Raw genomic sequence first — 25,080 nt, 5'->3', positions numbered from 1 at the left:
CAAAAAAGAAACACAGTCTAATAAATTCCCAAGTTGGAAAAATCCTCATTTCTATTACTTACCTGCCAACGGTCCATCTAAATAAAATCACACAGCCACATATTCCTCCGATGAAGGAGACAAAAAAATACTGATCCTTCCTTGGCATGTGGCTACTGTTGCCACAGCAGCAGGGAAGAAAGACAATCTGGGGATCCTGCCTGTGTAAAACACCAGCCCCACCAACCTTAATTTTCAAAACAGGGCCTTTCTGGTTCCTGGCGATTCCTCAGCAGAGCAGGACGCAGGTTACTGGGCTACAGTATTTCACATAGAACCATGATTAGTTCTGCTTTGCCCCGGTATTACCATAATCACCCAGTATTTTCAGGGTATATCTTTTTTCCCAATGTTTTAAATCTTTCTGCATTTACCTATAATGCACCTCAATGTACAGAGCTCCAAATATTAGTAGAGAGTTTTACATGTATTTTTATAAGTTAGTCCTCAGAATATGACCAAATGAGAAGACTGTGGCCTTTAATAAGCACCTCAATTGCTCAGCGTTGTGCATACCAAGGCACAGCTCTAGTGGCTGCTGAAACAAGGAACTGTATGCTAATGCTGGGAAATGTGCTAGAAAGTATTGGGATATAACATATCTTAGACACCATTCCTGTCCTTGAGGAACTGAGAATCTTGGGGTCAAGCTAAGGCCATATTATGGATTTTTTTTTTAAAGGACACTAAAATATAATGTGCCACATACACACTATTTATTAATAAACAAGAATAAAGAACACCCAAGCAAAACACTCCTTGTTAAACACAGCCTTAGAAACAGTCACAAGCCTAATTCACAATGACATTTTAGTGGAGACTTTTCTACCCTTGGACTTATTAAAAAACTGTATGAGCTGCTATTTGTCAGAAGTATTTGTCGAAAATGTACAGTCTCTGATTTATTCTCTCATTGTTCAGTACCCAGAGGGCTGCTTTTGCCCAATAAAGCTGAGAGGAGATCCAGACAGCTGATTCAGAGAGCCCCTGCACTCACAATGTTCCCTGCTGCACCTTTCAACCTCTTCACCCCAATTAAAGGTCAACGTGGCTGCTCAAAAATGTTTATTTAAAAAGGCAGTCAGCTCAGCAGGCTTCCAAGTGTGAATACACTACTACTTCATAGAATTCAATTAAACCCGGGACGGGGCATCTGTGAATCACTGGAAGAAGTATGAAGTTGAGATATTTTCTGCTTTCTCTTAAAAAAAGCTTCCTTTCCCCGTCATTTATTTACTTCCCAGAGCGCCATCACAGACACACGAACACGCGTTTATAATCTCCCCCCTGTGGTTCATGGATTTATGGCACCCGGTTTAATTAAATTCCCTCTAACGACAATGAAAATTGGCAGCATGCGGCACTGCGAACCCCAGCCAGCCTGCGCGCCGGCTCAGAGCCGGAGAGCCGCGAGCGCCCACCCTCGGCACGGGGGTAGGGGCACCCACCTGAGCCTCAAGCCGCCGACATCTCCGCTTCCGCCCCGCGCCGGGCACTTCCGCCCGCACCCACGGCGCCAGCCCCGCGCCCCGCACTTCCGCCCCACTCCAGCAGTGCTGCCGGCTGGGCTCCCTCGGATCTGGTCCGGTCTACACTCTCAAGAGTTGCCGCGCCTGAACGTTTACTCGTGAAAAGTGACACACAAACCAAGGCCAAACTAAAAAACAAAACATGCAAAAGTGATCCCTCATGTTTGGGAACCATTTAATAACGAGCCTCAGGTACAGAGCCAACGTTTTGAGGCTGTGGAGTCTGAACCATTTTAAGCCCTCTGCGTGGATCCATTCTTTCGTTAATTTAATATTTACTGTCCTCCTTTCCTAGGTCTTGGCTGAACTAGGTAATGAGGATTGCGATGAGCAAAACTGGCAGCCGTACCCTCCCGCAAACTGAAAATGATGTGGGAAAGAAGACATTAGGAAATTATCCCTTATTAAATAGGTCATGCGTTTATTCTGCTATGTGCTTTGCAGGGAAGGAATATGAACCTCTGAAAAGATCTGAGGGGAATCTCATTGAAGAGGTAGCTTTGGGGCTGGGATCTGAAGGGCGTGGGGTGGGGGACAGCTCTGCCGGCTGTGGGAAGGGTGTGGTGGAGGGGGCGCAGTGTGGGCTGTACCCGGAAGACTGATGAGTATGGCTGAGGCTTGGAATGGGGGAGAGAGGTGGAAACAGGCTGGAGAGGGTAAGCAAGAGTCTGGCCATGCAGGGCCTTTCAGGTTTGTGCTAAGAGTAGCTGGGAGCATTTCTGTTTTATGTGGGAAAGGGGTTGAACTGATTGCTCTTCCATTCTGAAGGGATTCCTCAGCTTTGGGAAGTAGATGGGAAGGGTTTAGAATAGGCCAGAGCAGAGCAAGCAGGGAGGTGAGGAAGCTACTGAGCAATCCAGGTTCTAGGTGTGGTGGCTTAAATGGTGGGATGGTAAATAATGAGAAAATGATGGATAATAACTATAGTAATACTCAAGGCTAACATTTATTGATTGCTCACAAAGAGCTTTATACTCATTAGTCTGTTTAATCCTGCGAACAATGCTATTAAGTATTACTGGTACTATTTTACAGATGAAGAAATAAAGGTTTAATAACTTGCTCAAGTTCTCACAGTTACAAAATGGTACATTGGAATTCCATCTTATGCTGTCTGATGCCTTAAGCTTACCACTATATATTCGTTCTAAACTCAGTGGTCTTAAAAAAGATACAAAGCAAACCAAGGTCAGGAATGAATTCCTTAAACAAATCACACTGATTTTGTGGTCTTGCTGGAAGCCACATTAAGAAAGTAGAATTTACAAGTTCTTTGTCACTTCAGTGTTTTCTGACAGACTAAAGAAAGAATTTTGTGACTGACAACAGACTACTATGATTATTTTTCAGTTGCTGCACTCTGATGAGACTTCATTTTTCTGGAAAAAAAAAAGTCAGTTGATAAAGCACACTCCACCTAACAGTTGCTGATAGGATATCTTTAAAGAAGGAATCTGGGGGCTAGTTATAAACACCTTGGTGGAGTATGAGTAGTTAGATACTGTGGAACAACAGAAAAGCTTCCTAGAAATGTAACTCCAGGTCAGCTTCCAAATCTCCTTTATTGTTGGAAAACAAAGGTTTATAAAATCACTTGGATTTATGAAACCTGATTTCACCCACTGAAGGAAGAGAATGGATTCACCAAGGCCAAGAAAGGCTTTTAGCATTGGTTATGAGTAAATTTCTCTAAGGAGTCAAAAGTTCACAAATTTTCAGAATTTAGTTTAATGAGTAAGAATTTCTTGGGTTTGTAAGTGATAGCACAAGACCTGGAGCCTCCACACTGCTGTTTTGGTTAGAGGGAGTCCTGTGGAATGTCTGGGAATCCCTGAGAACTCACTGTAGTTGATATCCTCTTTGGGAGTGCCTGGCTGACTGCCATGAGCTCAGAGGACTAGTTTAGTCCCTAGGTCCAGGACCCACAGTGCTAGGGAAAGGAGTTCTGCTTGGGTAAATATCTGGAGTCTGGCCAGGAAAAATGATTGTCTACAAAAAAAAAAAAAAAAAAAAAGGACAGTCATAGCAAAATTAATAAACATGTATTAAATGGTCACAAAATCGAACACCGTGTCAGCTTCATTAATGGCTGGATTTAGCATTCATAACAACTTCATTACATTGGAAAACAGTTTTTAGATGAGATGCTTTCACCAAATGAGAGTTCCTGAGTAGATGTGATGAATGTAGAGAAATTATATTTTACTTTAGACAAAAAATTTCACAAGCAAAATTTGAAAAATCCTTTCATAGAAAAATTATTAAGTGTGAAATGTGTATACCTTTTAATGTTTCAAGTGATATGAAAGAATGTTTTAAAAATATGAAGGTCTTAAGACAGCTCTGGGTCTTGTACAGTTTTGTTCATTCAAAACATGGTTGTTGCTGGGTGCAATGGCTCATGCCTGTAATCCCAGCATTTTGGGAGGCCAAGGCGGGTGGATCACCTGAGGTCAGGAGTTTGAGACCAGCCTGGCCAATGCGGTAAAACCCTATCTCTACTAAAAATACAAAAATTAGCCTGGCATGTTGGCATGTGCCTGTAATCCCAGCTACTCAGGAGGCTGAGGCAGGAGAATTGCTTGAACCCGGGAGGGGGAGACTGCAGTGAGCTGAGACTCCATCCTGGGCAACGAGCGAAACTATGTCTCCAAAAAAACCCCAAAAAACAAACAAAAACCCATGCTTGTCATTAGGCATTTGACTTGCATCTCCTCCTCTAGGTCTGGACTACAATTCTAGGCTATGCTCTACCCATCTGAATAGAACTGATGTAGGGATCTCTGTGTGCTAGAATTTCAGAACTCACCTGCATTGAGTTCTTCAGTGGTCATCTCTGAGGCAGAAGCCTGGTGTAGAGAAAGCCTGCTGCCACAGTCTGATCTGTAACTCCTGACAACTCCAAAGGTACTTTAGGGGACACATGACCTGTTCTTCCAGAGATGACCTGGAGGCAGGCTTCCCTCTTCAGGCCTCTGAAAGGGTGTAGAGGGAGGCATCTTCACTCCTGTTCCCTTAGCTTTGGCTCTAAGAGAGCAGAAATAAAGAAATGGCCTTTGATGTCAATATATTCCCTTCAGAATGCCTTAGAAAAATAATGTATGTCTTAGCAAGTAGTCACTGTCATGCCAACTCTGTTTTACAGTAGCTTGGCTCTGTGTTGTCACTCAAAGAACTTGCAATTCGAACTTTGACTAGGAGGGACAGTCTCAGTAATTGCCACAATTAGGTGATGCAATTGTTCTGGTGGAGAGATTCAGAAACTTGGTAGGTTTTCTTTCCTGGTGTATTTCTGGTCTTTATAGTGAGCATATTTGTTTATCTCATGAGTCTCCCATCCTCAGGTCTGCAAACTCCACAGGAAACAATCTGTAAGGGCCAGATACTATGTTATGTTTAAGGTCATGGAGAAAAACAGTGGCAACCTCCCAAAAAAAAGACAAGCTTCTGAATCTGGGATGTGCTGGGTTAGTGGAGTCACTGTTGACTCCCCCCAGGCCAACCATTATGGGAAACAGAATTATAAGCCGGACTCACCAGGGGAGAATGGATCTCAAAAGCCTGATTCTTATGTCCCCTTGGACATTTAGAAAACTCTGCTCTTCTGCCAGACAGAGGAGAGTGAAATGAATTTTAAAAGGAGAAAAATGTTTATTTGTTTTAAAGCTTGCTCAGTAATCCACTTAGGCCATTTACATAAACAACCTTTCCATGTAAACACCATTAATTATGTAGTATAAGAGCCAAATAAAAATGCTAAAAAATAAAAGTAATTGTGGAATAAATTAGTATGGCTTGAGTGCACAAATATACAGAAACTGTAGACTTTTACATTTTATTGAAGGAAGTGGATGTGTGTTTATTCTTTTGTTTGAGCTACTACAACAAATGACATTTTACAGATGGATACCAAAGCTGTTAAAGTTTAAAACCATACTGGTGATGAAATTACAGTTTTTGCAGAGCCCTTTGACTCAAGCCTCTTTATCTGTCTTGAAAAGATTGTGGGGCAAGATAGGAGTTGAGTGTTCTATGGATTTCCCCAGAAGGTTTGTTGGAGCAAGACCATTGTTGTCTACTCCAAAATCAGTAGCTTCCAACCTCCTTTCACCTGTAATAACAGAAGATTATTTGTGTCTGTGCTAAAGGAAATGAATTGAGTGCAGCCTGCCAGGCAAAAAGAAGAAGGGCAGAAACTGACACTGTTGAGGAAATGTGGCATGGGGGACCTTGTAGTAACAACACCAGGGCACATTTATGTCACCCTTTGTAGTACGGCAAGAGTCTGTATAGGTATCATTTAATTTGATTCTTCACAATAATTCCATAAGATAGACAAGCCATGCATTCTTATCAGTCCCACTTTACAGACAAGGCAATTGAAGCTTTGGGAAGGAAAGCACAACGAAGCTGGGATTGGAAAGCATTTCCTCACTCCCATCTATATTTTTTTCACTACCCCATTCATAATTCTTTTTAAATGAAAAGAAACATGGTTCGGTTTCTAGCAATATTTTGTGCTATGTAGGATCTTTTAAGAATGTCTAGTGTATTTACATCATTTCCTCAGGGAAAGTTTTATTTTACCTGGACAGGCAGGAAATGGAGTTGAAATGGGAAAAGTTTTTCATTTTTATGGATTAAACCCATCTGTTACGTTCACTAAGGCTGGATCATGGAGGAGGATAGATTTCTCATGGCATAAAGAGAGGAAAGTAAAGTGTACCCCCTTTGTTCCCTGGTTCAGATTCACACCCATCCAAAGAGTCCTGTTCAGACAAAATAGGGCAGCCAGCCTATCAGTCAGAAAGAAAAGATACTGTGTGTGGTCCTCAAACATGCCCCAACAGACTGAACGGTCTTCCACAAAGTTGAAGTTAACACTTATTGCTCAAAAGAATTCTGAGGGTAATTTTTTTCCACATATTTGAACCTCCTTCAGAGACATATGCTTAAATATTTTATTATGTTATATGCTGTGTCTGCACAGGACAAAAATAAAGGAAAAATTTCAATTTATTCACCATAATGACTACCTACTATGTGCCATAGTCAAGCAGTTGAATGTTAGTGTTTTTTTTTTTTTTTTTGAAACAGCATCTTGCTCTGTCATCTAGGCTGGAGGGCAGTGGTGAGATCTTGACTCACTGCAACCTCCACCTCTTGGGTTCAAGCGATTCTCATGCTGCAGCCACTTGAGTAGCTGGGATTATAGGTGCATGCCACCACACCTGGCTAACTTTTGTATTTTTAGTAGAGATGGGTTTTCACCGTGTTGAACAGTCTGGTCTTGAACTCCTGACTTCAAGTGATCTACCCACCTTGGCCTCCCAAAGTGCTGGGCTTACAGGTGTGAGCCACCGCACCTGGCTTGGAATGTTAGTGTTGAACCACACACACGTACCCCTTGTAATAGAGCTCACAGTCAAATATTAATGAAATGATTATGTCAATAAGTATTTACTGTTGAAAACTCATTTTCCAATGGGAGTAAGACCACTAACTAGTTAATTGGAAAATGCAGTTAAAGTGGGAAGTATGTATATGATTTGGTATGTATATTTTTAATCATATAGATATGGTTTTTACATATATTTTTTTTTTTACTTAAAATACAAAATGAACATTCATTTGCTAAATTTGATAGAGCCAAGATGCTTTCTTTTAGGATCTGTCCGGTCATTAAAATTTTATGTTAACATTCTTGCATAAAGCCCACTCAAAATGATGGGATATACATATCATCTACAATTTCCAGTTTCAGATACTGTAAAGTGGAGGGAAAACCTAAAGACACTTGTGAAGCCATCTAAATTCACTAAGATTTTTATTTTTTTCCCCAATCTTTTACACTTGTCTTGACTACAACTAATTTAAGAGCAATTATTTTCCCCCAGCTTTTCAGGTCTTTCCGAAGCATTTAACTGAGTTTTCATAGAAACAGTAACTCTCTTTTTATGCTCATATTTGATCCATTTATGTGATATTTAAACTACATAATTATAGTAATATAGTACAACCACCATAAACAGTTTGGGAACAAAAACAACCCACTCTTAGTAAGCGTAAGCTCAGCTGGTGGGAGTAGAGGCATTGAGGTTACCAGGTGGCATAAGCCACAAGTGTTTGATCGTGATCTGGGCAATCCATCAATACCTTTTACGAAGAGATTTGAAAGCATCAGTTAATTCCCTGTGGTGCTGAATTAAGAGAGCTTCTGTTGTAATTAGCAATGAATAAATATTACTAAAGAAAAGCGGTGGGTGCCATAAAAGTCTGTGATTAGGGGATGTGATATATATATCCCAGTCCTGGGACATTAGGAAAGGACTTGACTGTTGACCTAAGATGATTAGAGTTACCTCAGAGATGGGCTGAGGCAGGAATCTGGAGACAAGTGTTCCAGGCAGCAGGAGAAGCAGGGTCAATGGTGTGAGGGTGGAAGGAGGATGTGTTGAGAATGAGGAACTGAAAGAAGGCAGTGTGAGTGGAGCAGAGAGTGGCAGCTGGGGAGCAGTCCTGGATGAGGCAGAGGGAAGTAGAGGCCACAGTCATGAACTTTCTGGGCTCTGACAAGCAAGAGGTCTTCATCTCTATTGATGACGGGAAGCTCCCAATACATGTGAAGCAGGAGTGTGCTTATTTGATCAACAGCAACAGCCAATTTGTAGAGTTTAGTCCCCCAAATTCAATTTGGGCACTTGGATTGTATGTTTTCCTAATCTAAATACACTATAGGTAATGGAGAGAAAAAAATCTTTTTCTTGACCTCTGCCATCAGAATTTCTCTTAGAGAGGAACTGTCCTCATTCAGGAAAATACATTTATCAGCAGCTTGTGGGTCAGCGATGATCTGAGGATAGGTGTTGAGATAACAAAGAGATGCTAAATATCTCTGCTGAGAACATAAAAGGGAGTGAGAGAGAAGGAAGGGGAGTATTGTATTGGTTTTCTAGGTCTGCCTTAACAAAGTACCACAAACTGAGTGGCTTAAAATAACAGACATTTATGCTCTCCACTGTGGAGGTTCAAAGTCTGAAATCAAGGTGTCAGCAGGGCCATGCGCCCTCTATAAAGCTCTGGATAGAATTTTTCCTTGCCTCTTCCTGGCTACTCCTGGTGCCTGCGCAATCCCTGGTATTCCTTGGTTTGCAACTGCATGTCTTCAGCCCCGCCTCTCTTGTCACATGGCATCCTCCTTGTGTGTCTCTGTCTGTGCATCTTCTCCTTTTTTTATAAAGATTCCAGTCATATTGGATTAGAGTCCACCTAAATTACTTCATCTTAACTTGCTTGCATCTGCAAAGACCCTGTTTCTAAATAAGGTCCCATTCACATGCACTGGAGGTTAGGACTTGAGTATATCCTTTTGGGGGACACAATTCAACCCATAAAAGGTATAAATGGAGAGAGGTGAGAAGGATAAAAAAAAATCATGAGATGATAAGGGGTTAGGGTGGCTATAGCCATTTAGAAATTGCTGGTGGTGGAATGGCTGAGAGGACTAATAATGCATTTTAAAGTGCTTTTTGAAGGCATAAAAGTAGCCAACAAACATGAAAAAATGCTCAATATGACTAATCATCAAAGAAATAAAAATTGAAACCACAATGAGATACCACCTCACACCAGTCAAAATGGCTATTAAAAAGTAAAAAAAATAACAAGGCGCAAGGCTGTGGAGAAAAGGGAATGCTTATACACTGCTGGTGGAAATGTAAATTAGTTCAGCCACTGTGGAAAGCAGTTTGGAGATTTCTCAAAGGACTTAGAACTACCATTAGATCCCGTAATCCCATTACTGAGTATATACTCAAAGGAAAATAAATCATTATATCAAAAAGACACAGGCACTCATATGTTCATCGAAGCACTATTCACAATAGCAAATACATGGAATCAACCTAGGTGTTCATCAGGGGTGGCTTGGATAAAGGAAATGTGGTACATATACACCATGGAATACTACGCAGCCATAAAGGAGAATGAAATCATGTCCTTTGCAACAACATGGATGCAGCCAGAGGTCATCATCCCAAGTGAACTAACGCAGGAACAGAAAACCAAATATTGCATGTTCTCATTTATAATTGGGAGCTAAACATTGGGTACAAATGAACATAAAGCTGGGAATAATAGACTCTGGGGACTATTAGAGCAGGGAGAGAGAGAGTGGATAAGGGTTGAAAAACTACCTGTTGGGGACTGTACTTGCTACCTGTGTGATGGGATCATTTGTACGCCAAACCTCTGTGTTACAAAACATACCCATGTAAAAAAACCTGCACATGTACCCCTGAATCCAAAATAAAAGTTAAAATTATAAAAATAAATAAAGATCTGATCCCAAAACAAATAAGTATCTTTCTTCCTGTGTAAGACATGACTGCCTCCAAAATGTCTCCCCACTGTGCCCAGATCGATGACTCCCACCTTTTCAGTGACACTTCTATTACACATGTGTTTGTTGATGCTTTGATGGAGGAGATGAGGGGGCAGAGGACAAGTGTGGTTAACAGGAAGGACTTGGGTTCCATGTTAGCATCACTGAAATAAAGGATGCAATCATAGGAAACTTTCAGAGAACAATTCAATAGATGTTGGAAAGCTGGGGGAGAAAAAGTAATCATGTGACTGTCTGTAAACCACTGTGCCTGTGTCCTGATCTCCCAGATATTCAGAGAAATATTGAATTTCCACAATCTGGGGAGTTGGAAACCTTATCTCCTCCTTGTTGGGCAATGGCCAGGGTTTCAAATATAGTTGTGGAAAATCTTCCTCTTCATTTGGTGCTGTCAGCCCTTTGAGGGTACTGTACAGGGTTTTAGCTATATTTAGAGTGCTTATGAATTACTTAAAAATCACACCCCAAATCCCATTATCTGCATCTTTTTTTATTGCATTTTAGGTTTTGGGGTACATGTGAAGAACATGCAAGATAGTTGCATAGGTACACACGTGGCAGTGTGATTTGCTGCCTTCCTCCCCTTCACCTATATCTGGCATTTCTCCCCATGCTATCTTTCCAATTTGCCACACCCCGCTGTCCCTCCCCTATTCCCCCCAACAGACCCCAGTGTGTAGTGCTCCCCTCCCTGTGTCCATGTGTTCACTGTTCATCACCCGCCTATGAGTGAGAACATGTGGTATTTCATTTTCTGTTCTTGTGTCAGTTTGCTGAGAATGATGTTCTCCAGGTTCATCCATGTCCCTACAAAGGACATGAACTCATCGTTTTTGATGGCTGCATAATATTCCATGGTGTATATGTGCCACATTTTCCCTGTCCAGTCTATCATCGATGGGCATTTGGGTTGGTTCTGGGTCTTTGCTATTGTAAACTGTGTTGCAATGAACATTCGTGTGCATGTGTCCTTATAGTAGAACGATTTATAGTCCTTTGGATATATACTCAGTAATGGGATTGCTGGGTCAAATGGAATTTCTATTTCTAGGTCCTTGAGGAATCACCACACTGTCTTCCACAATGGTTGAACTAATTTACACTCCCACCAGCAGTGTCAAAGTGTTCCTATTTCTCCACATCCTCTCCAGCATCTGTTGTCTCCGGATTTTTTAATGATCGCCATTCTAACTCATGTGAGATGGTATCTCAATGTGGTTTTGATTTGCATCTGTCTGATGACCAGTGACGATGAGCATTTTTTCATATGATTGTTGGCCTCATAACTGTCTCCTTTCGTAAAGTGTCTGTTCATATCCTTTGCCCAATTTTGAATGTGCTTGCTTGTTTTTTTTCCTGTAATTCTGTTTGAGTTCTTCGTAAATTCTGGATATCAGCCCTTTGTCAGATGGGTAGACTGCAAACATTTTTTCCCATTCTGTTGGTTGCCGATTCACTCTAGTGACTGTTTCTTTTGCCGTGCAGAAGCTATGGAGTTTCATTAGGTCCCATTTGTCTGTTTTGGCCCTTGTTGCCAATGCTTTTTGTGTTTTGTTCATGAAGTCCTTGCCTACTCCTATGTCTTGGATGGTTTTGCCTAGATTTTCCTCTAGGGTTTTTATGGTGCCAGGTCTTATGTTTAAGTCTTTAATCCATCTGGAGTTAATTTTGGTGTAAGGGGTCAGGAAGGGGTCCAGTTTCTGCTTTCTGCACATGGCTAGCCAGTTTTCCCAACACCATTTGTTGAATAGGGAATCCTTTCCCCATTGCTTGTTTTTGTCGGGTTTATCAAAGATTTTATGGTTGTAGATATGTTGTGTTGCTTCCAATGCCTCTGTTCTGTTCCATTGGTCTATATCTCTGTTTTGGTACCAGTACCATGCTGTTTTGATTACTGTAGCCTTGTAGTATAGTTTGAAATCCAGTAGTGTGATGCCCCCTGCTGTGTTCCTTTTGCTTAGAATTGACTTGGCTATGCGGGCTCTCTTTTGGTTCCATACGAAGTTCATAGTGGTTTTTTCCAGTTCTGTGAAGAAAGTCAATGGTAGCTTGATGGGTATAGCATTGATTCTGTAAATTACTTTGGGCAGTATAGCCATTTTCACGATATTAATTCTTCCTAACCATGAACATGGAATGTTTCTCCATCTGTTTGTGTCCTCTCTGATTTCGTTGAGCAGTGGTTTGTAGTTCTCCTTGAAGAGGTCCCTTACGTTCCTTGTGAGTTGTATTCCAAGGTATTTTATTCTCTTTGTAGCAATTGTGAATGGCAGTTCGTTCTTGATTTGGCTCACTTTAAGTCTGTTATTGGTGTAGAGGAAGGCTTGTGAGTTTTGCACATTGATTTTATATCCTGAGACTTTGCTGAAGTTGCTTATCAGTTTCAGGAGTTTTTGGGCTGAGGCGATGGGGTCTTCTAGGTATACTATCATGTCGTCTGCAAATAGAGACAATTTGGCTTCCACCTTTCCTATTTGAATACCCTTTATTTCTTTTTCTTGCCTGATTGCTCTGGCTAGAACTTCCAGTACTATATTGAATAGGAGTCGTGAAAGAGGGCATCCTTGTCTAGTGCCAGATTTCAAAGGGAATGCTTCCAGTTTTTGCCCATTCAGTATGATATTGGCTGTTGGTTTGTCATAAATAGCTTTTATTACTTTGAAATACATTCCATCAATACCGAGTTTATTGAGGGTTTTTAGCATAAAGAGCTGTTGAATTTTGTCAAATGCCTTCTCTGCATCAATTGAGATAATCATGTGGTTTTTGTCTTTGGTTCTGTTTATGTGGTGAATTACGTTGATAGACTTGCGTATGTTGAACCAGCCTTGCATCCCCAGGATGAATCCTACTTGATCATGATGAATAAGCTTTTTGATTTGCTGTTGCAATCAGCTTGCCAATATTTTATTGAAGATTTTTGCGTCTATGTTCATCATGGATATTTGCCTGAAGTTTTCTTTTCTTGTTGGGTCTCTGCCGGGTTTTGGTATCAGGATGATATTGGTCTCATAGAATGATTTGGGAAGGATTCCTTCGTTTTGGATTATTTGGAATAGTTTCAGAAGGAATGGTACCAGCTCCTCTTTGTGTGTCTGGTAGAATTCGGCTGTGAACCCGCCTGGACCTGGGGTTTTTTTGTGTGGTAGGCTCTTAATTGCTGCCTCGACTTCTGACCTTGTTATTGGTCTATTCATAGTTTCAGCTTCCTCCTGGTTTTGGCTTGGGAGGAGGCAAGTGTCCAGGAATTTATCCGTTTCTTCTAGGTTTACTAGTTTATGTGCATAGAGTTGTTTGTACTACTCTCTAATGATGGTTTGAATTTCTTTGGAATCTGTGGTGACATCCCCTTTATCGTTTTTTATTGCATCTATTAGGTTATTCTCTCTTTTCTTTTTTATTAATCTGGCTAGGAGTCTGTCTATTTTGTTGATCTTTTCAAAAAACCAGCTCCTGGATTTATTGATTTTTTGAAGGTTTTTTTATGTCTCTATCTCCTTCAGTTCTGCTCTGATCTTAGTTATTTCTTGTCTTCTGCTAGGTTTTGGGGTTTTTTGATCTTGATCCTCTAGCTCTTTCAATTTTGATGATAGGGTGTCAATTTTGGGTCTCTCCTTGCTTCTCATGTGGGCACTTATTGCTCTATATTTTCCTCTAGAGACTGCTTTAAATGTGTCCCAGAGATTCTGGTATGTTCTGTCTTCATTCTTGTTGGTTTTGAAGAACTTCTTTATTTCTGCCTTCATTTCGTTGTTTATCCAGTCAACATTCAAGAGCCAGTTGTTCAGTTTTCATGAAGCTGTGGGGTTCTGGGTTAGTTTCTGAATTCTGAGTTCTAACTTGATTGCACTGTGGTCTGAGAGACTGTTTGTTATGATTTCCATTCTTTTGCATTTGTTGAGAACTGGTTTACTTCCAATTATGTGGTCAGTTTTAGAGTAGGTGTGATGTGGTGCTGAGAAGAATGTATATTCTGTGGATTTGGGGTGGAGAGTTCTGTAAATGTCTATCAGATTTGCTTGTTCCAGGTCTGAGTTTAAGTCCTGGATATCCTTGCTAATTTTCTGTCTGGTTGATCTGTCTAATATTGACAGTGGAGTGTTAAAGTCTCCCACTATTATTGTGTGGGAGTCTAAGTCTCTTTGTAAGTCGTTAAGAACTTGCCTTATGTATCTGGGTGCTCCTGTATTGGGTCCGTATATGTTTAGGATAGTTAGCTCTTCTTGTTGCATCGATCCTTTTACCATTATGTAATGGCCTTCTTTGTCTCTTTTGATCTTTGTTGCTTTAAAGTCTGTTTTATCAGAGATGAGAATTGCAACTCCTGCTTTTTTTTGCTGTCTATTTGCTTGGTAAATCTTCCTCCATCCCTTTATTTTGAACCTTTGTGTACACTTGCATGTGAGATGGATTTCCTGGATGTAGCACACCGATGAGTTTTGGCTTTTTATCCAATTTGCCAGTCTGTGTCTTTTGATTGGGACATTTAGCCCATTTACATTTAGGGTTAATATTGTTATGTGTGCATTTGATACTACCATTTTGATTCTAGCTGGCTGTTTTGCCCGTTAGTTGATGCAGATTCTTCATTTTGTTGATACTCTTTACCATTTGAAATGTTTTTGGAGTGGCGGTACTGGCTGCTCCTTTCTATGTGTAGTTCCTCTTTCAGGAGCTCTTGTAAAGCAGGCCTGGTGGTGACAAAATCTCTGAGTACTTGCTTGTTCACAAAAAATTTTACTTTTCTTTCACTTATGAAGCTTAGTTTGGCTGGGTATGAAATTCTGGGTTGAAATTTCTTTTCTTTAAGGATGTTGAATATTGGCCCCCACTTTCTTCTGGCTTGTAGTGTTTCTGCTGAGAGATCTGCTGTGAGTCTGATGGGATTCCCTTCGTGGGTGACCCGACCTTTCTCTCTGGCTGCCCTTAGCATTTTCTCCTTCATTTCAACCCTGGTGTATCTGACGATTATGTGTCTTGAGGTTGCTCTTCTTGAGGAATATCTTTGTGGTGTTCTCTGTATTTCCTGGACTTGAATATTGGCCCACCTTGGTGGGTTGGGGAAGTTTTTCTGGATAATATCTTGAAGAGTATTTTCCAGCTTGGATTCATTCTCTTTGTCATATTCAGGTACACCTATCAAATGTAGATTAGGTCTTTTCACATAGTCTCATATTTCTTGGAGACTTTGTTCCTTCCTTTTTACGTTTTTTTCTCTGATTTTGCCTTCTTGTTTTATTTCATTGAGTTGATCTTCGACCTCTCATATCCTTTCTTCTGCCTGGTCAATTCGGCTGTTGAAACGTGTGCATGCTTCACGAAGTTCTTGTTTTGGGTTTTTCAGCTCCATCAATTCACTCATATTCCTCTCTAAGTTGTCCATTCTTGTTATCATTTACTCGAATCTTTTTTCATATCTTTTTTCAAGGTTCTTAGTTTCTTTGTATTGATTTAAAACGTGTTCTTTTAGCTCACAAAAGTTTCTCATTACCCACCTTCTGAAGTCTGATTCTGTCATTTCATCACACTCATTCTCTATCCAGCTTTGTTCCCTTGCTAGTGAGGAGTTTTGGTCCTTCCTAGGAGGTGAGGTGTTCTGGTTTCGGGTGTTTTCTTCCTTTTTGTGCTGGTTTCTTCCCATCTTTGTGGATTTATCCACCTGTCATCTTTGTAGTTGCTGATTTTCAGATTGGGTCTCTGAGTGGATGTCCAGTTTGTTGATGATGAAGTTATTTCTGTTTCTTAGTTTTCCTTCTAACAATCCGGCCCCTCTGCTGTAGGACTGCTGAGATCCACTCTAGGCCCTGCTTGCCTGGGGATCACCTGCAGCAGCTGCAGAACAGTAAGGGTTGCTACCAGTTTCTTCTTCTGCTATCTTTGTCCCAGAATGATGCCTGCCAAATGTCAGTCTGATCAGTCCTTTGTGAGGTGACTCTTTGGATATAGGGGGTCAGGGAGCTGCTTGGGGAGACAGTCTGTCTTTTATAGGAGCTCAAGTGCTGAGCTGTGAGCTCAGTTGTTCATTCAGAGCTGCTGGGCAGGTACGTTTAAGTCTGCTGCAGCAGAACTCATAAACCCCCTTTTTTTTTTTGCCCCAGCTGCTCTGTCCAGGGAGTTAGGGCTTTATTTATGAGTTTCCATTGTGCTGCTGCCTTTTTTGTCAGGGCTGCCCTGCTCAGCAAGGAGGCAGCCTAGTCACTGTCTGCCTGCAGTGGCTTTATGGAGTTGTTGTGGGCTCCGCCCTGCTGCCGTGTGGACTTCCCTGCAGTCCTGTTTATAAGGGTGCGGTTAGAACTGCCTCGGCAATGGTGGCCCACCCTTGTAATGGCAGACTCTCTCTGTAATGGCAGGTTGCCTTGACAACGGCGGGCTGCCTCCGCAATGGCAGACTACCTCCATAGGGGTGGAGTGCCTCAGTAATGGTGGACACCCCTCCCACACAGAGCTGAGCCATCCCAGGTTCAGTTCTGCTTGCCATGAAACTCTCAACCCCGAGCGTTTCTAATTGCTATTATTTTTTTCTGGGGTGGCACCCGCCGAGCCTGATCATCTGGCTCCCTCCCTCAGAGCCTTTTTTTTTTTTAGTTGAATGGTTGACTCTCTTCAAGGTATTCCAGTCGCCTGTTGAAAAGGTGCAGGGATCTGTGTGATTTCCCCTGCGGCGACCCACTGTGCTGGCTGAAACAACAGCGCTGAGATTCGTGGTGCTTTTTGCTCCGGAATCTCCTTATTAATCTGCCTTCCCAGAGCTCCAATCACCAGCTTAAAAGGGCAACCAGACCAGTGTATTTTGTATGGAGAACCGCTGCGCTGAGGTGCCGGCAAAACAGCTGCACCAGCCAAAACAGCCACTCTGGCCACCTGTGGGGCTCCTCCACCTAGGAATCTCCTGGTCTGTGGACAATAAAAATCTTTCTGGAAATGCAGTGTCCACTCACCCTCTGCGCTTTCACTGGGAGCTGCAATCCTGAGCTGCTCCTAAACGGCCATCTTGGATCTTCCCTATTTTGCATCTCTTGACCTACCGTTTTCCAAATATAAAAATTCCCAATTGATGATCACTTTGATGGTGGAAGACTGTTCCCTGAAGTTCAGTTTTCAGGTCTTGTCAGTTTCCCTGACAAGAAATAAATAAACTTCTTACTTCAGTAAGATGTTAAGTTTTATTTCTGGATCAGTGGCTGAGGCACTGAAGCTCTTCCATGCCATTCACTCAGGTTGGTGGTTTGAGTCTCAAAACAAAGGAAACAATTTCCTGCAGTGAGTCCAGATGTTTGTGTTCAGCATTATTGCTCTTAGCCATCAAGTCAGAGAGTTGTACAAAATTAAATCCATCCTTGAGGCCTGGAAGGGAAGACAATCTTAATAATAGCTTAAAGTCCTCAGAGTGAAATATCCTGAAGCAGGGGAAGAACTACCATCTCTGTGAACTACAGTCCTATGCTGCAGCCTTTTCCTTCATTTCTGTGCTTCATTGACGTTGGTATTTAACACAAATGTGGTTTTAAAGCATATCAAACCCTCATTAAAACCTAAGTAACTGGCAAATGGTTAGAATAATTAATAAAGCAGGGTTTCTTTGTTTGTTCTGTAAGCAGCTCAAGGAAAATGAGAAAATTTGTAGTTGGGAAAGGTATTATTGGTGGCTAATACATCCTGCCTCTGTAGAATCTTTCACATCTCACTTGTGTCGTGACCACTGAGGCTGCCCAGACAAAATAAAATGAAAAGCGGGCAACTACCCAGAGTCTGTGAATACAATACAAGGCTGTATTTGGATATTTAGGCAAGAAACCTTTAGGGTCTTCTCCCACTTTGTGCATTTTGCATGAATTGTTGGTTAGAATGGGTGGATACTGCTCTACTTTAACCCTGAAGGAACTGGCTAAACCATCCATTCTCCTGCATTATGTCAGGGAAATTTGTGTGCTCTCGCTGCTGAGAAAAGATGGATCCTGTTGGTGAACCTCACCGTCATCCTCTTAAATCTCTGAGAACCAGCTGGTTTCTCGCTTGAACCAAGTCATGTCTGCATGACTCCTGCATGCTGAGGGAAGGTGTCCTTAGTAGAGGCCCTCATGTTTCAGGAGTCCTGAGATGGCCCAGAGAATGCTAGAGGAATGGCCTCTGAAGTTCCCTTTGACCCAAGGCCTATGCCACGTGTCAGGCTCTCTAGTTCTGTATAGGGCTGGTTGGTTTCCTTAATTCCTCCTCTGCACTTATTAGTCCTCACAGCAACCCTTTAACGACAGTAATTCTGCCAATATAAAAGGTGCCAGTCTTCTATGGCACCCTGGCTTTTACCATACCCCAAGCCCAAGATCATCTTTTCAAAGCTCTGTGTAAACTCTAAATTGTTACCATATGTTAGAGAGATTAAAACAGAGGGAGAAAAAAATCTCAGCTTGAACTAGCTACATTGGTGCTCATTACCTTGCAGATATAAAGCATTCTTAAGTTTTAAACATTTCCATTTCTTAATAAGAGCAAGTCAGAATTGGCCAGGATTCTGAAGAAATCCCTTGAAATGGTAATACATTTAAAAAGGTTCTTCATAAAATCAAGAGTAGTAGCTACTTTCTTAATAGCTTCCAAGAGTGGAAAAAGCAGGAAGACTGAAGGATACCAATACTTAGACAGATATGAATGTTAGAAAGTGGGGATCAGTTATTCACATTAGTTAAAGAGACAAGACAGGAGTAAGGGATAACTTTGGTGGCAAAAAGAAAGTTAATCTAAGAAACACATGAAACTGGCCTCCTCTTGTACTGCTGGTGGCAATTCAATTATCATATAGTCATATTTCTTATTTTTAATTGGTTAAGACATAGAGCATTTCTATGATATTCTTCTCTCTTCCCAGGCATGTGTGTGTGTGTTTGTATACAAAAATGAGGAAATGGAGAAACAACAGAGACATGTGTTATGGGCTACCTCCATCTAGATCTGGGGAAGGTCAAAACCCAGACTTACTGTTCCCTTCCACTATCATGAGCTAGATGGTCACCTTAAAGACACTCACAGTTTCTTTGCCATCAGGTCTTATTCTAGGGTTACTTGTGGCTTCTTGGTTTAGCACTATTTTTTTTCTGATCCTCATTGATTCTCACGTAAGTGTAGATGATGAGGGAGAAAACCTAACTAAATGGAATCCTTACAACATGTGTCATATTTTCTCTGCCCAGTGTCTGTCTTAAAAGCTTATCTAATTGTATATTATCTCTCATAGCTTGCTTGGACTCCTCTTTCCTCTTGATCTCAAGAAAAGAGAGAGAGGGTGTTTAAAGATAGTTTGCCATGGCATGCCGCCTGTAGTCTTGCAGGTAATTTAAATGCCACGTGGTCTCCACCATTGCTGTGTGCTGTAACTCAATAACCCACTGGTAGCTTGACCTTCAACAGCTGCTGAACCTCTCTGTTTCTAAGCACGGGCAGAAGAGGCCAGTAGAGCAAGGAAATAACATGTGGCTTTCCAAACTGCATGAAATACGTCTATTGTGACTAGATGAATTACACATTCATGAAATCCGTGAAATGGAAGGCAACTCTGCTTGCCAAGCCCTCATGTTGGCTGAGCACAAGGCCCAGCAAACAATGCAAAGCTCTGGCTCTCTCACTTATTTACCTTGCCAGTCAACATGTGCTGTGGAATTACAGGTTTCTACAAATCATGAGAGGAAAGCTGGGAAAAGTTCTGCATTTCCAAAGAAAGTGGAATTCCAGAATTATTACATTTTAATCTCATACTAATGAGCATTTATTGAGTAGCCACTGTTCTAACATTATCCTAACAAAACTGCAAAACTGTATTATTAGGAAAGGAATTTATTAGTCAAAAGGGAGTCCCTGCACACACTGTGACAATCCCTCTTTCCTCCACTAAGTAGGATGTCTAACTAATATGTGTATAACCACTCACACCAAGATAAGAGTTTTGATGTTTCTATTTCTTATTACTTCCTGTTGGAAGAGAATAATGGAAACTATTTCTACCTTACAGATGGGAAAAATGAAGCCAGACATGTTAAGTGACCTCCCAAGGGACGCTGTTACTGGCAGAGCCGGGAATAGCATTACATTGCTGTCTCTTGACTCTGAGTTCATATTTCCAGTACCAGGGCACTCATATGAATTTGATGTTAGTATTACAATCTCAGTAACAAGGATGACCAAAAAGATTTTGACATTTCAAGTGCTCTCCGTGGTTCTGTTCATAGCTCATCAAGGGCATAGGTCCAGTACTGGTTAGTATCTTGCACATGCTGTTCCTCTTAGCTTCAGTCCTTTCCCCTTCTCTACCCTAATATTGCTTCATCTTTACATTTTCTGCTGAGCCTCGTGAGCTAAACAGGCTCACTGGTGGCTACTCAAACCTTCTTCCTGGGGTTTCTGTACTGCAGAGATTCCAAATATGATTTAGGGCTCGCTAATCAGATGCATTCACATGAGACTTAAATTCAGAACTGAGTTAAATGGCAAGAGCAGCGTGGTCTGTTAGCCTTTATTATTCCCCCCAGCAAGGATCTAATAGGTACCAACAACTGTATCCATAAAGAATTGCAAACGAGGTGTATTCCTGGAGCCAGTGGTTGCACTGTCAGCCTTTTGAATTTCAAGCTTCCCTAACATGGCAGAGAAGGCAGCTCCACTTGGGAGTCCAGTTCTGCATTATTGTTCTAGGACACGTTTCTCCAGGTTTTGCAGAGACTGCTTTTCCTGACCTTTCAAAGGTTTTGTTAGCACCTAATTTCCTGTATTAAATCCTTTCCTACTTAAGCTTGCTAGAATGGTTTCTCTGATTTGCAACTGAGTCCTGACTGATCTGCTGCTCGAAGATCACCTGTAAGGCCCCCTGCACCCTGAGTCATCTGCCTGTGTTCAATCACATCATAGTTCATTTAAATCAATCTCTCTCTCTGTGTATGTGTGTGTGTCTCCTATGCCCAGACTACAAGGTTATTCATCTTTTAGTCCTGCTATACCTGGGACAAAGCCAAGCACAGAATATTCACTAAGAGATGTTTGTTTGAATAAATGGATGGATGACTAAATGCATAGGAACAAATATTCTGTGACGCCTAGTTCACGGGAGAGAGAAAAACTTGTTGAAAATGCAATTTTATTTCATATATATGCCATTAGTGTATTTTATATAATAAAATGTAGAAAGGCACATACTTTTAGCTTGATATTAATCATTGCCTCTTACTTAAACAGTCAAATGGGATTTGCTTGCCCGGCAGTTAAATATTTTGCCATCCTCGGAAGACTAGCAATGTGTATTGATGAATGTGAGCCTTGCCTCTTAGTTCCTGCCTCTTCCCCATTACATTTCTTCCTGGATAAATTCTGAACAGGTGCTACTAGATGCCTCATTAACTGCATGGAGCTTTAGAAATCGTGGGTGAGATGATCCCTTGCCAGAAAGTAAGCCCTGAATTCTTTAAACACTGTCCTGGACTTAAAGCACTGTGATTCTTTCTGTGTTGCCACCAGCGACAGACAATGGCTTAAGGTGCCAAGAGTTTGAATTGATGTTATGTCTTATCTTACTCTGATCTTTCTTGTTATTATTCAGTCCTTTCTCTATCATTTATCTGTTTCATTTCCCCATTAATATTTATTAAGTGCCTACAGCTTTCATAGTAATAATAACTGTAGTAATATATACATTCTATTTTTAAAAGCCACTGTAAAAAATTTTCACAATTTGCAACTCATTTAATTCTTGCTAAAATTTTCTGAGGTCAGGAGGTTAGGAACTAATAATCTCATTTTATCTGTTAAGGGTTGAGAGGTACGAAAAGAGTTAAGTGTTCTGCTGAAAGTCACACAGTAGAGGTGGGCCTACATGGTACTAACTGACATGATCTTAGGTTCAGTGTTTGTCCTGATGCCATTTTTTTTTTTAGATGGAATCTTGCTCTGTTGCCCAGGCTGGAGTGCAGTAGCATGATGTCGACTCACTACATCCTCCGCCTCCCGGGTTCAAGTGATTCTCCTGCCTCAGCCTCCTGAGTAGCTGGGACTACAGACACCAGCTGCCATGTCTGCCTAATTTTGTATTTTTAGTAGAGATGGGCTTTCACCATTGTTAGCCAGGCTGGTCTTGAACTCCTGATCTCAAGTGATCTGCCTTGCTCAGGCTCCCAAATTGCTGGGATTACAGGCGTGAGCCACGGCAACCTGCCCGATTTCATATTTTTAATGGTAAGAAACAACATGAAGATAAAAACACAAAATTGAGAATATATATCTTAGGACTTTGCACCATGAACCAGTATATTATGTATGTGTAGACACAGAGGGCATATCATGGAGAGTTTGAAAATCTTTCAACTCAACTATGCAAGATATTTCTACCATTCATGAATGCATGTGCTGCATCTATATGAAGCATCCAATTGGAGAGGGCAGGGAAATCTCAGCTGGTGATGATGAATCTCGTTGGCATTAACAGTCCCATTGCAGCAGCAATCAGAGGAAGCCACACACCCACAGTGCTCTTCCCTGGCCTGATGACACACAGGATATTAAGCAATATTTCCAAGGAAAGGATCAGCCAGGGGAAGGGAATCAGAGTGGGAGAAACATTCTAGAAACCAAGTCAATTGGGAATTGATTTAAGGGTCAAGGGAGGAGAGAGGGAGAACAGGGGAGGAGATGGTGAATCATTTTCTGTGTGACACCAGAGAGCAAAATACTTACACCAGTGGGTAGAGCTAGAGGGGAGGCAGAAGAACATGGTTTCTAGCAATTACAGGAGTCCAAAAATGAGCTGGACCACACTGGAAGGTAATAAGCTCTTCATCATCAGAAATGTTCAAGAAGAAGGGTACCTGTCAAGGCTGCTGTAAAGGAGCCACCCACGTGGGGAGGTTAGTGTCATCATGTTGTCAGACGCCAGCAGGCTGGGAGCTGGTGGAGAAGCAGACCTCACCCAAGGAGTCTGATTTAGTAGCTCTGGTAGTATCTAGAGAATCCTTGTTAGGAAATCGCTAGACCAGAGTGGTGAACTCCACAGTGGAGGGCCCAAGATACATGAAATTCCCTTGATATTTACATTCTATCTAAGAGCATAAAAAGAAAGTTGGCTTACTAACATTTGATGTCTAGTGAATCAGACAGTCTCGTGCCACATCTGAGAGGTCACACAGGACACTGCAGCAAGAGCAGGAGTCCTCCAACACGGAATGCTGCAGCAGGATCTTCCTTTGTTCATTTATATTCACTTGTTTCCATTCATCTGTAGTTTAACTGTGCCCTGTTAAAGAAATGTATCTTAAATTACAGAATTGCAAATAGTATTATGTTTACACTAGCTTAAATGAAATGGGAAATAAACATGACAGTTGTGTCACAAACAGGTTTGTGGTTATCTTGGGGTGAAATAAAGCATAGTCTAACTTAAAGTTTTACTTTTTTTTTCTTTTAAAAAGAGACATGTGCGATCATGCAAGTATGCTGACCTCCTGTGACAAGTGGCCGATAGTAGTAGACTTCTTAGACAATTTTCAACAAATAAACACACTTAATGGTCCCACTTAAATACATGGACCAGGCACGTTAAGTCATTGACTCATCAATAGTCTTAAAAAGTAGGGACCATTAACTCTATTTTACCGATGAGGAAACCAAGGCTTAGAAAGACAAAGTGACTTCCCCAAGATCACTCAGTTAATCAGTGAAAGAGTGGGGTTTAAAGGAAGACTCCTTCTCAGTCAAACAAACTAATTTACTTCTCTAAGGTGAGAAATCGGTTGCTTTTTGAAAAAAGAAAACCATAAACCTGTGCTATGATAAAAGCATTTTGAAAATTATGGCTGAAAATGTTGCCATTGTTAATATTATTTTTGTTGCCAAAGCTGTGTAAGCATACAGCCTTTAAGAATCAGAACATTGTAAACTTGGAAAATGTAGTAATAAAATTTTAAAACCGATTTTAAGGTGAAGAGTTTCAGGATATTTTGAAGAATCCATTTATTAAACATATAAAAATACAATAAGTTCTAATTTGCTGGCAAGAACAAAGGTAGAGCAGGAAAAAATGAAATTCATTTGAAAATTTAAAAAAACTTTCTCATAATTGGTGGATGCAAGTAAAAATAAATTTCATGATTTAGTAAGCCCAGCCAACAATGCGTCTTTCCCACATTTGCATCGACATATTTTGGAGAAGCATCTTTCTCAGCAATGACAGCCATTAAGTCTGCACCAAACTTTCAGACTCATTTATCACAAGGAGCTAAACCAAGATTTTTTTTGTAATGAAGCATAGTCAACTGCATTATTTTCAGTGAAGAGATGTTGTCAGTGCTGGCAGCTTTTTAGTGAGAGCAAAAAACTCTTTGTATAAAATACAATAAAACAAAAATTATTATAAAATAGTTTATCTTCACATGATCTTTTAAATTATTGTGGGTGTGTTGTAATGCTCATAATGTGTCAATACCATAATATGTGTGCATAACTTGCAAGTGGATATACAAAAATAACAAGGTGCCTACTCAAATACTGTATTAAGATGGGACATGGTCAGCTGAGTTTGGAGACTACTGGATGTGACATCCTTCAGTGTCCTTTCCCTAGCTTGGAGTCTTTGAGTCTCTGGTAAGTGCTCTGCTCTTACCTAAGCTGTGGGGGATAAAGCCTAAGTGCTAGGAACATGCTTCCCTTCAAGGCAGGCAGCACCTCATTATCCAGCTCACTGCCCAAGAACCCATCCAAGAAACCAAAAACAAAAACGGAAAAACAGCTGAAGACCCACATTTCCAAGTGAACCATCTTGATTTAAGATTTGAAGCTATTTGTGTTTTGTACAATATCTAATGCACTGTGGATGTTCAATAAATAACAAATTGTGATATTAATAATTAAGAATTGATGTTTGTGCTCCTGTGAAATGATTCTCAGAAGAATTATTCCCCATTCACTCATAAAGAAAAATGAGAGGAAGAGACAGAGCAATAGCTTTTAAGGAAATTTAGTTCCAGCTACTTCGTGTGCATATGTTTTTTTCCCTCCTTCTTTGTGAATCTGATGAATAACTGAGCAAGACAAGACCCAGAGCCAGTCTAAGCTGCTTCCCCACCCCCTTTGTCTTCCTAT

At 41.0% G+C, this 25,080-nt stretch overlaps 1 protein-coding gene and 1 long non-coding RNA gene across 8 annotated transcripts in view; one reads left to right on the top strand and one right to left on the bottom strand.

Moving 5' to 3' along the window:
• C2H5orf63 (chromosome 2 C5orf63 homolog) overlaps positions 1-25,080 on the bottom strand; it is a 75,965-nt gene that overhangs the window by 20,358 nt on the left and 30,527 nt on the right. For 5 of the 7 annotated variants that reach the window (XM_078364947.1, XM_078364948.1, XM_054251997.2 and 2 more), the window contains exon 1: positions 1,488-1,533. The gene's annotated coding sequence lies outside the window, so the exon portion shown is untranslated. Of the gene's footprint in view, positions 1-62; positions 1,534-23,075; positions 23,237-25,080 lie in introns of those variants that run through there. The other 2 variants (XM_078364943.1, XM_078364944.1) reach the window with 2 other exon arrangements.
• Positions 1,564-3,633, top strand: LOC118151394 (uncharacterized). Its single transcript, XR_004739649.3, has 3 exons — positions 1,564-1,760; positions 1,864-2,062; positions 2,919-3,633. It is a non-coding gene; the product is annotated as an uncharacterized LOC118151394 (long non-coding RNA).

The sequence above is a fragment of the Callithrix jacchus genome, chromosome 2 (genome assembly GCF_049354715.1).
Source record: "Callithrix jacchus isolate 240 chromosome 2, calJac240_pri, whole genome shotgun sequence".
Taxonomy (NCBI): domain Eukaryota; kingdom Metazoa; phylum Chordata; class Mammalia; order Primates; family Cebidae; genus Callithrix; species Callithrix jacchus.
The sequence above is the reverse complement of the archived record's forward strand: the minus strand, read 5'-3'. Positions and strand labels throughout refer to the sequence as shown.